The sequence below is a fragment of the Mastomys coucha genome, unplaced genomic scaffold (assembly GCF_008632895.1).
Source record: "Mastomys coucha isolate ucsf_1 unplaced genomic scaffold, UCSF_Mcou_1 pScaffold15, whole genome shotgun sequence".
Classification (NCBI taxonomy): Eukaryota; Metazoa; Chordata; class Mammalia; order Rodentia; family Muridae; genus Mastomys; species Mastomys coucha.
The window spans coordinates 45,483,233-45,499,770 of NW_022196897.1; the positions used below are offsets into that span (position 1 = coordinate 45,483,233).

Sequence of the window (16,538 nt, forward strand, 5' to 3'; positions counted from 1 at the left end):
AAAAGCAAAAAAAATTACAAAGGCAGAAGAAAGAAATGGTGAGAAAAATGATATATTGGGAAATTTCCTCGCTAAGACATCCAATTTTAAATAAAAAAAAAAATTGGAAGATTCTTTTTAAAAGTTTTTTTTTCCCCTCAGAAAAGGTAAATACAGGGATTGTCTATAAGACATCACAGTGAGTCCATCACTAATGTAGGAACTAACAGGAAAACTGGTGTCATTAACCCCAAATAATACATCCTTTTGCCATGGACCGCTGTCTCCTTCGGGCTGAAGAGCCCTTTTCGTTAAATCATGCTCTGAGACATCAAGTCCCTAGCGGAGAGCCCACAAAGCCAACCACAGGCCAGTTCACAGAGGTAAAGGAGCTTGCAGCCACTCAGCCCCTGGTCCCTTTCCTCAGTCTGGCTGTCGGGAAACATGTACCGCCTGCTCTCTACTGCATGCTCAAACAGGGCTTACTGGGACCCAAGTGTAGGTCCCTTTGACACTGATCTTAAGTAAACAGAACATAAAAATGTAAGACGTCCAACACACAGGTGCCAAGCAGTCCTAACGGCCCCTCCCCCGGTCTACAGTGTCTCTAATGCTCGACACGAACAGCCACATAAGGTTACAAGTGTTTACTTTCTCAGAAATGCTCATTACCCTACATTGAACATCTGAGTCTCAGCAAAAGTTAACCGTTCACTTTTCTTTTCCTTTTTTCTGATTGTTTCCATTCAGGAGGAAAAAGGAAAGGAAAGTCACTGAGTGTCTGAGCTACAGGCTGGTGCTCCCTGGAAGCTGTGCCTAATGACAGTCTCCATAAGGTAACGTGATCCTCTCACAGTGGGAGACTTGAGTAAGCGCTGGCCTCTCTCTGCTCTCGACTTTCTATTGTCCCACCCTGCAGGGCCAGCTGTTTCTGACAGCCAAATTGCTGCATGCTAAGCAATGAATGCTGTCAGGGAAGGAATTTTCATCTCTATAATGCATAGGCCTCCGTAGACAAATTATACAGCTTATGGTGCTGGCTGCAGGAGGCTGCTCCAGGCTTGAAGTGCTGCCAAAACACAGCCTGTCCTCCACGATCCCCAGCCCCAAGCTGACAAGACAGTCACCAAAAATGAATCTGAATGGCCACATAGAATTGGAACATATGTTTTCAGAGACAAACACAACCTGTGGGGAACAGCCTTCTCACACCGATCTATGATAGACTGGTAAAATGTGAGCACTCACCAAGCTATGTCATAGCATAGAGCCACCGAGCACACCTTGGAAAAGGTCAGCCCAGCCAGACCCAGCTGCACCTCCCCCAGCTCTCTGCTTCTGGGGAAAGCTAGACTTACCCAGAAGACATTCCTACTTCTTAGAAGGCAACAAAAATGGAAGAGACCCAAAAATAGTGCTCATTTGTGATGAAGAAGGGTCTCAACGTGTGCTTTACAGAATCATTCCACCACAGCTATCCAACCTGCAACCCAGCTTTTCAAGTAACAATGCCCAAATCCAACCAAGAGATACCAAGATCTTGGGATACCAAGAGCTCCTTTTCTGAGTCCATGCTGAGAGACTACATCAAGCTACATGCACACTGAATTGGATTTGGGGTGAGATGTGACATAGACTGACCCACCCACGGTGACTTGCTCTACTGGACCAACTAGAAAAGAAAGTTTGGTTTTCTCGGGAGGCTTGAATGTGGGAGACTAGGCCACAGCACCGCTGCCATCACAAAGGGAAATCTTGTCTGACAGTGAGTCTGACAGAAGAATTTGAGCACCAGGAATGGGGGTGGGGTGAGGCAATAGGGGATAGGGACAGTTCCCAGGGATACTACTTGTTGAGCATTGGCCAGCCCAGATCTGAAGCAACCGTTCAATGCCACCTTCCCTGAGCTGTCCAGGGCTTGCAAATGCCAACTAAGCATGCACACCCTCACTCTCTCTAACAGCATCCAGATACACACCTTCTACCTCATCCTGAAAACCAGGACAAAAATCAAACGTTTCCTTGAAGCTCTTCTGTCTGCTATAAGCTGGAAATGGGAAGTACGCCTAATTCAGGCCTTTCTGTAAAGTGAGTCTAGGTGTCTCACCAGAATTCATGGAGAGATGAGCCAGGGAGGCATTTTCCTTTGGTTGTTAGACATCTTAGCATGGAACAAGCGGCAAAAAGAAAAGCAAATGGAACCTAGTGTGAAGGCTTAGGTCTGCAATCCCAGTACTTACATAGCTAAGGCAGAAGAAACGTCCTAAGATTAAAGCCAGCCTAGGCTACAAAATAAAACCCTGTCTCAAAAAAAAAATAAATGTATAAACCTCAGATCACACAGTCCATGTCAGTAAGTCCAGCTACAGGGACACTAGGAACCTGTGGAAGCCATGTGCAGGGCAGCAGAGAGGACAGCTCCACTTTGCTGGTCACTCAGGCTGGTCACAGCACAAGCACCTGCATGCCATGAGCTGCCAAGGCCATCGCTCACTGTATCCTGCAGCCGTCTACTTTATCATTAACCACTGTCTGACAGACGAGGGCAGGGTCCAGGTCAAGAACATCCAGAATGTTCAGACTGAAGGCATACGCAGACCAGGGTGGACTCCCAGCCACTCACAGCAAACTATAAATATCCTCATGGCTGTAGATCTGGCAGTGCCACAATTCTCTCTCCCCTGTTGGTTACAGAAATACAGCCAGGACTTTCTCCCAAGAAAGTCAACCAGGCATGGCAAAAATAGGAGATGGACACACAGCCTACTCAGCACCTTGGAAGGCCTTATGTCTAACCTCCATCTTGTCCATCCTTGGCTTCTGATTCTCCAAAATTTTAAATCTCAGTTTGAGGCTGCCGATAAACTATACAGTATAAATATGTACAGTACCGCTGGAAGGGGAAGAAAAGGAAAGAAACCAACCTTGCCCTTCTCCTTGAAGACAATCACAGAGCCCCAGAGTTTATTTGGCTTTTAGGGGGAACCACATTGACCTACCAAAGTGCTGCATACACTGGTGTTCCAAAGTATAGACAGATCTCTTCCACTAACTTCCTGCCCCTAGCAAAGATCATGCTAGCAATAAACCTCACAGAGTGCAGAGGTTATCCCGGGCCCTTTGAGTTCACTGCCTATCCTACCCACGTGTCCATGCATTTTCCCATCGAGATGCCGCGAGTATCTTTGGCATCCTCCCACTTCCGGTACAGAAACAGAAATGATATTGTCCTCACTCAGAAGCTAAGCAGAAATGATATGATCCGCAGAAACCTTTTAATGAGAATGTTCAGTCTGGGCAGGGGTCTGTTGTGAAGTTCACCTGCTACTAGAGACTCTCTGTGCAAAGTCCAGGTTTCCTAGTTCACAGGCCAATGTGTTTAATCACACCATGGCTATAGAAACCCTACAATACAGAATAAACCTCTCAGGCTTAACCAGGCAGTCCTTAAATAAATTTAGGCTGAGGATTGCCTAGTATGCACAATGTCATGTGTGTGAACTCCAGTTCTATGAGGAGGGGGAATGGGGAAGGACGGAGAGGGAGAAGGAGGAGGGGAAAGGGAGGAAGGAGGGTGGGAGGAATTTCATGCTAACCAGAACACTTTTAAACCAGATAGCCCCATTGAGTTTGGAGGTAGAAGTCTTGAAGGAAAGGCAAGTAGAGTCTCAAAAGAAGAGCTCAGTGTACATCAAGTGGGTCAGATCAGAGATGTAACTGGTTATACCATTCCCCTTTCTGTAAAGTACAGGATATATACCCACAGCCACTGTAGGAGTGACTGGCATAGCCCGGAGTGCACCACCAAAGCCAGAGTCTTACTGGAGGCAGTTTGTAACATCCCCAAATTATTTGCCTCTGCCTCAGCTTCTCCTGTATAAGAAATACTAACAGACACAAAATTCTGAATGCTCTCAGGTACCAAACATTGCTGTGCTAGTGCTTCATCTACAAATTATTATCCTTAATCCTCCCAATATACACCATGGTACAGTGAGTTATCTCCTTTTTATAGATAAAAACATTTGAGGTTCACAGTACTTATGTAACTCCTCCAATATCATACAGCTAAGGTCTGGTAGACCAGCAGGCCGGCTCCACATTGTCTAACACTCCAGGCCATTCGGTCCACTGCATTACATGCAGCCTCAGCATCCCCTCTCCACTGGGACACCTCAGCACAGGAGTAATTTATGGGTGTGTCTATTGTGATGGAACACTGTCACTCTAAGTAATGGTTACAGTACAAGGACTTTACCAGTCACTGGATTTGTGTATTATAATAAAACTTAAGATGAAATTGATCACTAAATACCAGCTTGGAAATTAAAAAAATAGAAAAAAAAAGGCTAAAATGAATCACCTCCAAATGCTTTGTTCAAAAAAAGTGTCACTTTATCACTTTAAGAGGATTAAAATGGCCACATCTGTTCAAAGTAAGACTGGGATAAAAGGAAAAACAAAACACTGATAACCTTAAAATTAAACCAAATAAGCCAGGCAGTGGTAGTGCATGCCTTTAATCCCAGCACTTGGGAGGCAGAAGCAGGCGGATTTCTGAGTTCGAGGCCAGCCTGGTCTACAGAGTGAGTTCCAGGACAGCCAGGGCTACACAGAGAAACCCTGTCTCAAAAATAACAAAAAGCAAAACAAAACAAACAAACAAAAATTAAACCAAATAAAACAAAGCATAATTAGTAAACAGCCAAAGACCTGTCTCCCAGGAAAGCGACCCATAACTCCTATGCATGCAGAGACGGGAAGTAAAGCAGCCACATCCTATGAGTGCCTGGCCATCCTCCCTGCCTCCCTGCACAGTGGGAGATGATCTTCAGGTGCCTGCAAGCATCTTCCAGGGATGGTGGACAGGATGGTAGATTCCCACAATCCCCACACTGAGGAGGATGGAGATAAACTCCACTGGAAAGGATTATTCGATTCCAGTGAAACTAAAGACTTCCAAGAGACAGATGCTACCACAAATTCTCAAGTAACAGTGACAAGTCTGCCAATAGGCCTCAAACTTCATCCAGCAGACCTCCAAAGCCACCATCCCAGTCAACTTACCAGGCTTTTCTCTGCTCATCCACTGCAATATCCACCTCTGTTCCCTTTCCAGACTCTCACAGAAGGGCTGGGAGACACAAGGGACAGCTCCTTTGCTCCTACCAAAAAGGAAGAATACAGGGCATTAACAAAACAAACAAAAGATGGTGCAGGTACCCCAGTCAAAGAAACAATCCATGACTTCAGGCTAAAGTGGTGTGGGTGGGGTCATTAGTGTCACCTAGAAGTCATGTCCATATCCTATTTCCTAGAGTATGTGGTTATGTCTTCATTTGTGGAAGAAGCCCCTTAAAGGTTTGGGTGCTTAAGGCTTGGACCCCAAATGGGGGTTCAAAGTTTTGAGATATGACCACAAGTGCTGATTTCCTCAATGAATCAATCCACTGATGGATTCATAATTTGATGCCATAAGACTGTGCAATATAGAAACTAAGGCTAGAAGTAACCAGACGTCAGCTTCAAGACACACGAGCCACAATCAACCTTGCCTTTAACTTGTTTCTCTCAGACATCTGTCACAGCCACAACAGGCCTGACTTACACAGAACTTATTAGGAAAAGGGTCTTTACAAATTAATTATGCTAATTAGGTTAAGGATCTGGGGCTGAGATGATCCTGGATCATCTGTGTGGGCCTTAAGTCCGATGGATGACAGGGTCCTTACAGAAGACGCAGGGAGAGAAGGAAATATCCTGTGAAGAGGGAGGCCCAGACTGGCGTTCTCCAGTCACAATCCACACAAAACTGGATTGAGCTAGAAAGAACAAGAAAGGAATCTCCTGTCCCACACCAGGAGCCCAGGAGCACAGTCCTGCTGGCAATGTCTGGCTCCTATAATGGCGATAGAGTTGATTCCTATCACCAGAAGTCATCAAGTTTGCAAGAGATATCAAGGAAAATGGTCTTTGGAAGAAGAGGATAGGTAGGACCTCTAGTTTATAAGCTAAAGGAAGAAACAGCACTAAACATGCTCCTTCAAGAAAATAAATCCACAATGTACTGTGGTAGGAATATCAATATTATACTAAAAAGGAGAGTGAGCTAGCTTCTGAATATCTGATAGTCCTTCCCTGTGTCAAGAAAAATCCTTGAAAAACAAAACCTAGGTGTCCACATCCTTAACTCCAGAACCTGTGAGTGCCGCTTACTTGACAAGAGACTTGGCAGATGCAATTAAATAAGGATTTGGAGGTGAGCTGATTATCCGAGATTATCCTGGTGGGTCCTAAATATAACCACAAGCTTCCCTTTGAGAGGGGGACAGGGAGAAAGTGGAGAGACTACAGGAGCAGAGACTGAAAAAAAAAAGGTCCTTTATAGACAGAAGGGGCCACCAACCCAAGGAAGCAAATTCTCCCTGAGATTCCACAAAACTGTAAAGGAACAAACCCTTGTGTTTTGAGACGTAAAATGTCTTAACTTGGCAGAGCAGCAATAGCAAATTAATTTTTATGTTTCTACTCTGTTCTGAGATTCAAGTAAGTTTTTCTTTTCTGAAATCTTCCTGAAATGACACCCCCTTTCTTCCACCTCTTAGCTCTGCTAAGCTGGTCCCAGTTAATTGTTCACCAATTCACAGTCACCACCTTGAGTCCCTGATTAACACTTTCCAGCTCCAGTTAGAGACCTCATAAAACTAAGCAGATACATGGCTTAGCTTGTGAGAATGACTCAGTGTGGAAATCAAGTTTCAGGACCTCAGTTTGCATCCCAGAAGCCAAGTAAAGCAGACGTTGTGGCCCATAACCCCAGCGGCACTCCTACTGCATGAGAGGAGGCAGAGAAAGAAGGAAGCTCTCCAGGCAGCTAGCCTGGCATACGCGGCAGCCAACAACACACACTGTTTCCACCAATGGGGAAGGTAAGAGCCAACACCCAGTGTTGTTCTCTGACTGCCACAAGCTCATGGAACACAGACACACGCAGACACACACACACACACCTAAACATTATTGCAATGGTCCTCCCTCCTCCAAGAGAGACATATTCCAGATCCTCAGCTGATACCTGAAACTATAAACAGCACCCATACCCCCACATAGACCTGTTTTCACCTCCCCCTTTATATGCCAATGGAAAGCTTAACTGGTACATTAGACTCAGTAAAGGATTAGTTAGTTAGTGACAACTAACAATATGATGATATTATAGTAAAAATGTATGTATGATCATTCTTACTAGAGACATTATTAAATAGTAAGAGTTTCTGAGACACCTGATCTGATTAACTGCGATGGTTTCTAAACAACTAACAGGCAAGTAGCACTGAAACTCCGCACAAAAGAACAATGCTTTTCCCAAAAAAGGATGGACCAGTATAACGTATCCTCTCACAATGTTTGGAACAAGGAATTTTAAACTCAGAAATTGTTTATTTCCAGAACTTTTCATTGTATTGCTTGGGGCCTTAAGATAACATACAATAACTGAAATTACAGAAAGAAAAGCTACAGATGTGAGAGCTGGGGCACACTTTGAAGAAAACAATCAGAGAGAACCTACCTATTTAGTCACACACCCATCTTGCTCTGGAAAGGACTTCAGAATAATCTGTTTCCCCACCCACTCCCCACTACAATGCTCACACAGACAAATGCAGGCAGGAAAACTCGCTGCATTGTTGACTGAGATGTTGTACACTGTACTCTGTGAGAGCTATGTCTCACTAAGAAACCAGATGGGGCTGGAGAGAGGCCTTAGTCAGGAAACCACTTGCTTTGCAAGCCTGAGGTTGGGTGTGCGATCCCAGAATCCACAATGCTTGTTTGTTCTGTGTTTGTTGTTGTTGTGTGTTTGCTTGCTTTTTTAAAGACCATGGGTTTGTAATCCCAACACTGAGGAAATAGAGACAATTTCATGGGGTTCACTGACTAACCGGCCTAGCAAGGCAAGTGAGAAGCTGTTTCAAAAGAGGGGTACCCTAACCTGAGAAACTATCCCTGAGGTTGTCTGCTGAACTCTAAAAAAGCAAGTATATACATGCACACGCCACCTGCACACATACACACATGCAAACACACTTGAAAGAATGAACACAAAAAGAGAATAAACTGACTTCTTTTTTTTGATTCAGAGCGGGAGGCTGTTTAAAGTCTCCAAGAGAGAAGAAAATCAGTAGATAGGCCAAACTGAAAAATTAGGTCATTTTTGCTCTCCTGTAATCCAAACTAGGCTCGAACTTCTGATCCTTCCATCTCTACAATTGCTGGAATTATAGTCATGTGCTTGCCATGCCTAGAAAGAAATAGGGTGGAGGGTATGGGGAAGAAGGCAGAATGGCTAACACAGAAAGAAAAACAAAGCATTAAGAAAAAAGTGCATATGGCCTCATCAGACACATTCAATAGGTAAACTCCTAGGGATGGACTTTGAAAGAATTAAAGAAAACGAAGTAAACCGTAAGATTAGAGTATGTAAGGCATTTATGCAGAAGGCCTCTGATAAATTTTTTATCTCTAATTAAAATAGAAAAATGTATTTTACATTTCAACTCATTACGGGCAATGCATACATAAAACTGAAACTGAAATTTTCATGAAATAATTCTTATCCTAGCAAGACATGAATTTTTATCCAAAGCTTCTGTTTCCTTTTATTTATAAGCTTGGATGTTACTCATGAAATTGACCCAGTAAATGGACTAAAACCAATAGTTTTTTAAAAATAAATACCATAACCTACATGTCAAGGTCAAAGATAGACCTGGTAAAAAGATGGTAAATAGCAAAAAAAGAAAGAAAAGCCAAAATTTACTCAACTATCTTTTAATTTGATGACAATATGGGGGGGAAGGGAGACATAACTTTTGCTATATAACAAAGAGAAGATTTTTTTTAAAAAAAAGCTTTAAAATTCAACATCAGAAATAATCTCTACTCCAAGGAAAGCTTTTGATTTACTCATTACAATTCCCTACTCAACCACCGCTAACTCCCAACCCATCTGGCTCTCAAATTTGAGGCCTGCTTTGACATTGAATGCTCCGTTCAGGGAACTTATCTGCTGTGAGGTATGCAAAGGTAAACGAGACCTGGCTATTACATTCAAAGACTCTGACATCTACTAAAAATAGCTACCAAAGAACTAGACAGTAATGATCTACGATACAGAATGGATTTTATACAGGTGCTTCATGGAGAAAGAGATGGCGTTGGGACTAGGGAGGAGACCAGAAGTGCAGGGAGAAAGCTGAGGTAGGTACAAAGAGGTACAGGAAGCTTGGCTGTAACCATTTAGAGCACGTGCCAAAATTCTCTGCTTGCCTCCCATCATGGTGAAGTATACCCACTCCAATGGAATCCCTGCTCCATGATAGCTCAACAAATACAACGTGCTGGAAGTGACAGTAACATTTTTCTAGGATCAGATCTTAAGAAATTTGCAGCTCCCATCTTTTGTCTCTTGAGATAGCTGTTCTTGAACCTCGACTGCCATGTTGTGGGGGAAGCTCAAACAGCCTGTGAGGAGGCACTGTAGGTAGGTATTTCCATCGCCAGTCCGAAGAGCTTTCAACTGACAGCATCAGCAGCCAGACATGAGGGAATGGAAAGAATGAACTGTTAGAGGGACAGGTCACCAAATGCTACAGGGTTGTAGCAGTCTAGTTGAGACATTTCTGCAGTATAAGAAGATGTGCTACAAAAGTTTGAAAGGAAATCTCCCCTATCTTAAAAGTCAATGTGAACAGCTTAAAAGTTTCTTCCATATACAGAAGTGGCTACCTCACAGGCTGGTCAAGGATGTGTATGAGTGGATTGGAAAGACTATATGAACAGCTGTATAAAAGAAGCATTTCAGAAACTTAGAGAAAGATCAGACAAGGATAAACAATGCTGGCTATGGTTCTAACCATAACCAATTTACAAATGAATTATAGGAGGAGAAAAGATCATCTAGAATAATCTGAAAACATTCCTGGGCAGTTCACACTGCTCTACAACCCAAGTGTGTACAGACTACATGCAGTCTCTTCTCATAGTTCAAGCCTAGCTTGAGCAGTCATTCACTCTTGCCCTGACTGGAGCTTGTGCAACTAAACCCACCCATGATTGACCAATGCTTTCTCGAAAATCTCAAAATGTCTTGTCCTTTGACAAAATCCATTAATGGCATATCCCATTACATTCAGAAGCCAATGTTAATTACTGTAACATTCTCTAAAGCACTTATATCTCACTTTCTGTCCCTATTGTTTTATAGGTGAGAAACAAACACTTCTTTCAAGGAAGAATTGCTAAGAATACTGTTTCTAAATTCCATATGTTAACTGATAGGAAAAAAATACATATATATTGGGACTCACGGAAATCATAAATTACTTAAAAATATTTCTAACACTCTTCACTCAGTGCTTGGGTTATCTTTTTGAACTGAGTAGCATCCATACAGGTAGAGTTTATGCAGAACACTAGAGCACCAGAAGGGCCTACAAACATTGTACAGCATACAGATAACCCACCAAGGTTAGCAGAACTAGAGTCATATGTCAAAGCTGCCAGCTTCAAGGGTTTTTTTCTTCTTTCAAAATTCAGTAACTCTTGGCACACCACTCACAATTACACAAAGTATTCTACACACAAATTTATTCACACTTACTTCATTTCCAAAACACGACTCATTGTTAGCAGAAGACACAGGGCACAAATAGACAGGTATAAGCCAGCAAGAATAATGAGCAAGCCTAACTGCTTGAATTGTGGCCATTTTGCTCCTTCATGGTCTGCTCTCAATTCCCAAAATAGTCAACCTTAACCTTCTGCTCCAAGGGTCAGCATTTCCTGCAATGGCTTTCAATTTGAAGTCAGCAGGTTCATTAGAGACAGTAGCATCTCTATGTAGACTGGGGTTAGCAGCTACCTCATCGAACAATGAGCATTCAGAGAGTCTTTGAAAATGGAAATTCAAAAAGAAGAGAAAGGCAGTTTCAGAAAATTGCAAAATTTGAAATATATGTCAACAAAGAAACATTCAAAATGATCAAACACTAGATGCTTCAGAAAAACTAAACTGAGACCCCCACCAGAGTCTCTAGACCTCAAACCAAAGTCCCAGGCAAGATTTGGGAATAGATCTTAAAGCACTTAGAAAGTGGCTCCCGAGGAGCTTTAAAGTAACAACAAAACCATACACTTTCCTTCTCTAGTAAGATCCCCACACTTGCTGGTAAGGGACTGTACACATCTGCCTTTAGCAAGCATATACCAAACTCTCTTATAAAATATTTGTGATTTAACATGGACTGAAAGTTGGAGAAACATGCCTGTTAAGTTTCTACATCAAAGGTAATGTTTAGAACGCAAATCTTAACTAAAATGATAGATAACACACGTGCACATACACACACATACACACAGTTTATTGATATGGACAGGACCAGTCAAACTAAAAAATAAGCAAAACTAAGGCCCTAAAATACAAGTGACAAGAAGAGCAAGGGAACATGAACCTAGCAACAGTACCCACAAAAGATATTTCTGATTTTTGTTAGTAGCAAGACTCAAGAGAATAGGACAATGTGACCCTCCCTAATATAGTAGTCTGGGGTACACAAAACAAATGTGGAAGCAAAAAAAAAAAGACAATACAAAAATAGTTCCTAAGCTTTCAACTGCATGCAGCTCAGAGCAGCTTGATTGCATCCTAGGCCATCCTACCATCTTTGTTACCTGAACATCGATGCAGCAGTTACCACAGGGTTCTGTTCAGGTAGCCCTTACGTGTTATTTAATAGTAGCCTCAAACCTCTGGAATACGGACTGCCAATTTGGTGGCTGAGAGAAACCATGAAGTACTTGCTTTCTTGAAGTCTCTCTATGGATATCAGACCCATCTACAGGCATCAATCCTCCTGCCTCAACCTCAACACACTACAGAGTATGTCCTACTGTGCCTGCTATAGACAGAATTGTATAAAAGGCCATCCTCAAAACTGCTGCTCATGATCATTCCAAGATTCAAGTCTAATCAAATCTCTTCCCTGCCTGCAATTCCCCAATGGGAGCAAAGTTTGGGAATGATGCCTGAATTGTTTGGCAAACAATAATAAGTGTTGGTAAGGGAATCCCCTCCTCTTCTCTCCAGCTCAGAGTCATTAGGGCACACCACTGTAAACTATTATTTACCTAAACTATCTGAAGTTCCCAGAGTGTGCCATGTTGTCTCCCTATGTCCTCTACTGCTGTGTGGAATGTTCTCCATGCTGAAGTACCCTTCCTTACATCACTAGGCAAACTTGCCACCCCGAGTCTTAATACTTTGACAGCCACCCTGTCACCCTCTCAGGACCTTGCCTACATACTTTCCCAAAAGTGAGTAGGGATTTCCCTTTCACATCTCTGCCACACACAGCGCACCTTCTGCCCTGGTCAAACTGTACCCAGCCACCCTCCCCCACTAAGCCAAGAATTCTCCTAGAGCCAAGAATAGCACTTGGCCTTGTGTCATTACCACAGAACCTGAAACATAGTATTCAAAGACATAGGAAAAGTGAAAAAGTTAAAAAAGCTGAATCAAACAGACCTGAAAATAAAGAGTGAAGCATTTTTTATTAGCATTTTGTTCCAGCCAGGCACTGCCTCACACCTTTAAACCCAGCAGGTGGGAGGCAGAGGCAGGTAGATTTCTGTGAATTCAAGGCCAGCCTGGTCTACAAAGTCAGTTCCAGGATAAGCTGTTACACACAGAAACCCTGTCTCAAAAAGAAAAAGTAAAAGAAAAAGAGAAAAAATCATTGTACTTTCAGACATATATTTCTAGTTATCTCCCCCTGATTTTACATAAATATTTGATAACTGTTTGACTCTACATCAAAAGGAAACATTATTGCCAGGTGTGTTAACACACAACTTGAATCTCAATATCAGGGAGACAGAGGCAGGAGGATCTCAGTAATCCAAAAGCCAGCCTGATGCACATAGTACATTCCAAGTCAGGATAAACTACAAAAAAAATAAAAATAAAGTTAAAAATAAAAATAGCAGAATTCATCAAGAGACCAACAGCAGGCACAGAGAGAGCAATGACTCTGTCTCAGGACTAGCACACATCAAGAGCAGTGAAAGTGTCTTCATCCACAAAACAAACTTTATGCTCTCCCAACATGATAGATGAAACCAGCTCCTTTTAATGGCTCATCACAAGGGAGAACACTATCCCAGTCAGAATCGAAAATGGGACTCTAAGGTTTTAAACCAACTATAGCATGTTCCGTAGATAAACTCACATGGACCCCCAAATCATCAGACGTGCCAACCTTAGAGCTAGGCATGGTGGCTCGTACCTGGAATGCCAATACTGGGAAGGCTGAGGCAGGACTAGCTCAGATTCAAAGCCAATGTGGGGTCCTTCATGAGTTCTACGCCAGTTTGAGCTCCGGTGTGAAAATAGTAAGATAAAATGCCAATTCCTGCAGAATCAGAGCTGTGGTGGAGGACGACGGGTAGCTTTGGGAGAATCTCTTTTGCTGGGCCTGGGATCTTTCCCCAGGAGGGTGGCCGAACGAAGCAGAGGGAACTAACTTTATAGTCTCTCTGACTCATATTTTGCCCTTTGCTCCTCCCAAAAGAAATAAGCTCCTAATGGTACATCTGTGGATGACCAAACATTAACTCATCCTCTTCAACCTCCTTGATGACTAAAACGTTCCTTCATCATGAAACCATCTAAAACTTTAATATAAACACAAGAAAATGAGTCTAATTTTTATGACTTCTCCTCAACCCAAGATATCCTAAGAAGTAAAAAAAAAAACAAAAACCAAAAACTACAATGCAAACTGAATTACACAAGAGAGACTACACTCTCCCAGCCCTTAGTAGAAGCAGAAAAGATATTACAGGCTTTTGTCATCCTGCGGCTGTAATTAAGATTGGAAAACAGCCTACAGTATTCCCCTCTAAGAGGGCGGATTGAATCCTGCTACCTCAGGCCCCACTGGTGTGCTCTCCTTAAAGTTCCTCTGCATATTTCCAGCTTCCCCAGAGGGGATGTTTTCCTACTTTCAACTGTTTACTGCTCAGTCAAAACCCCTCCTGGAGCATCCAAGCCTGCCTCTGTCTCTTGTTCTAACTTATGGGTTCCATTTCTTTATTCTCTCCTCGTTTCCCTCCTCCAAATCCTAATATTGTAGACTTAATGACTCATCGAGAAAACACAAATAAAAAGTAAAAACTTGACAGTGGTTCGCTGTGATTAAAAAGGAGAAAATGCACTATAACAACCCGCCTCCGTCCTCAACACCTATTCCCTGAGTGTCCATGACCTGATCAGGAAGTGCTTACTGAACACGATAGGCTTCACTGGTCAGTTAGACCCCAGGGTTGGTCGGGGTGAGGGGCGTTCATTCATCTCTCTGCTTGTCCCTGCTCCATGTTTGTGAGAGGCTCTCATATGGAGGCAGCCTCTATACATGGGAACACTCACTCTGGTTTATGATGGCTGGACTTAACAATAGGTTGAAACAAATGTGCATTTAATAAATCCTATATACCCCACACATAGAAATGGGAATCTAGGAGCCGGTGGGTAAAGGCACTTGCTTCATAAGGGTGGTAACCTGGGTTTCACCCCTGAAATCCACATTACGGGGGAAAGAGACAACTGACACCACAGAGTTACCTTCTGACCTCCACATGCCTGCCATGGAGCGTGCATACCCATCCAAACCTAACACACACACAAAAAGTATGTCTTTTAACATGAGGCCAGGTGTGGTGGTGCACAATTTTAATCCAGCACTTGAAAGGCAGAAGCAAGCTGATTTCTGTGTGTTCAAGGTCACACAGAAATCAGCCTGTGTGGTCTGTCTGTGTGGTCAACAAAGAGCTACTTAAAGAGGCCCGTCTCAAAAAAAGTAACAATAAAAGAAAAGAAAAAAGCCAGACCAGGTGGCACAGGCCTTTAATCCTAGCAGTCAGGAGGCAGAGGCAGGCCGGCCTTGGTGAATTTGAAGCCATCCTGGTCTACAAGCCTCAAGACAACCAAGATTACACAAAGAGAAAGAGACCCTGCCTAGAAAGAAAGGAAAAAAGAAAGGGGGAAAGGGAGGGGAGGGAGGGAGGAGGAAGAGAAGGAGGGGGGATGAAAAAAGAAAGAAAAGTAAAGAAGAGAAGAGAAGAGAAGAGAAGAGAAGAGAAGAGAAGAGAAGAGAAGAGAAGAGAAGAGAAGAGTAGAGAAGAGAAGAGAAAAAGATGCAAACACGGGAGATTAGTGAGGTAGCTCAGTAGATAAGGACACAGTCAGTTCAACTGCTTGAAAGAGAACCCCAACTCCTGAAAAGCTGTCCTCTGATCTCTACAGTTGTGCTTCTGTGGGCAAGTATACACACACACACATACACACACACCACAAAGCTTTTTTTTGGTTTTGGGAGTTTTTGTTGTTGTTGTTGTTTTATTTAGTTTTGTTTTGTTTTAATGTAAATTTTGACCCTTCCCCTGAATAGTAATATATGCAAAGTTACCTTCTCAGGTAACTTCTGAGCTGTCCTTCTCATCCTCAACCTCGAGGCTCGTGCTCTATAGCATATTATATGGCTAAACGAAAATGTTACCAAGTTAAAATGTATTTTAATTTTGCATATTTTCGACTTATACTGGGTCCACTGGACATAGCTTCCTTATAAATCAAAAACATCTGAATAGGGTATCCCCAAACAGAGTGATAAAGGCCAGGTATATTTTTAAATGTTTACAAAACACCCGAGACGGATGATATCACTGGACTGACTTCAAGAATAACTCCATGGTCCAGTTACGACACGATTCAAGCTACATGATCCATGATGCCTCTGTCCATCCCGTTGTCATATTCCTGAACACTATCTCTCAAAAGTAACAGGAAACATCGTTTGAGTGGGCAGTCCCCTCTATTCACCACCCAATGTCCCAGAGCAGCAGTGAATGGGTAAGCTAGCAAAAAACTCCACTACGAACACTGGTCTACGAACCTTAGGGATTTATGCACTAACTGGAAACAGAAGACAAAGAAACAAAAACTTCAAACATACCCCCCATTGATATTGATATAATGGGGATATATATATATATATATATATATATATATATATCCATCACATCAGAAGTCAGATTTCTATCCCAGACCCATCCCGAAAATCATTACTCATCATTAAGTCCTTACTATATTTAAACTCCAAGGCATCCCTTCCCTGAAAAATAGAATAATCCTATTGTCTGGCCTGCTTCCTGTACGAGGTGCCTGAGAGGGTCACCAATGCTACATTCTGTGTAAGCTCGAGAGCACTCCCAGAAGTCAGTGACATGAACAAAGGTTGGACTCTTATCACACCCTATCTTATCGCCACCATAAAAAGAATCCTTAAAGACATTTCTAAAGTTGCAAATTCTGACCTAGTCATTGTTGTGTCCAGGAGATGACACAAGATGCTTCAGGAAAGGGGGAAGAAACAGAGCTGACTAGATAGGAAGAAGAAGAAGAAGAAGAAGAAGAAGAAGAAGAAGAAGAAGAAGAAGAA

General features: G+C 42.6%; 1 protein-coding gene across 2 annotated transcripts in view; it reads right to left on the reverse strand.

Moving 5' to 3' along the window:
• Positions 1-16,538, reverse strand: part of Acvr1 (activin A receptor type 1) — a 117,834-nt gene that overhangs the window by 83,557 nt on the left and 17,739 nt on the right. For both annotated transcript variants that reach the window (XM_031370309.1, XM_031370310.1), the window contains exon 2: positions 5,047-5,144. The gene's annotated coding sequence lies outside the window, so the exon portion shown is untranslated. The remainder of the gene's footprint in view (positions 1-5,046; positions 5,145-16,538) is intronic.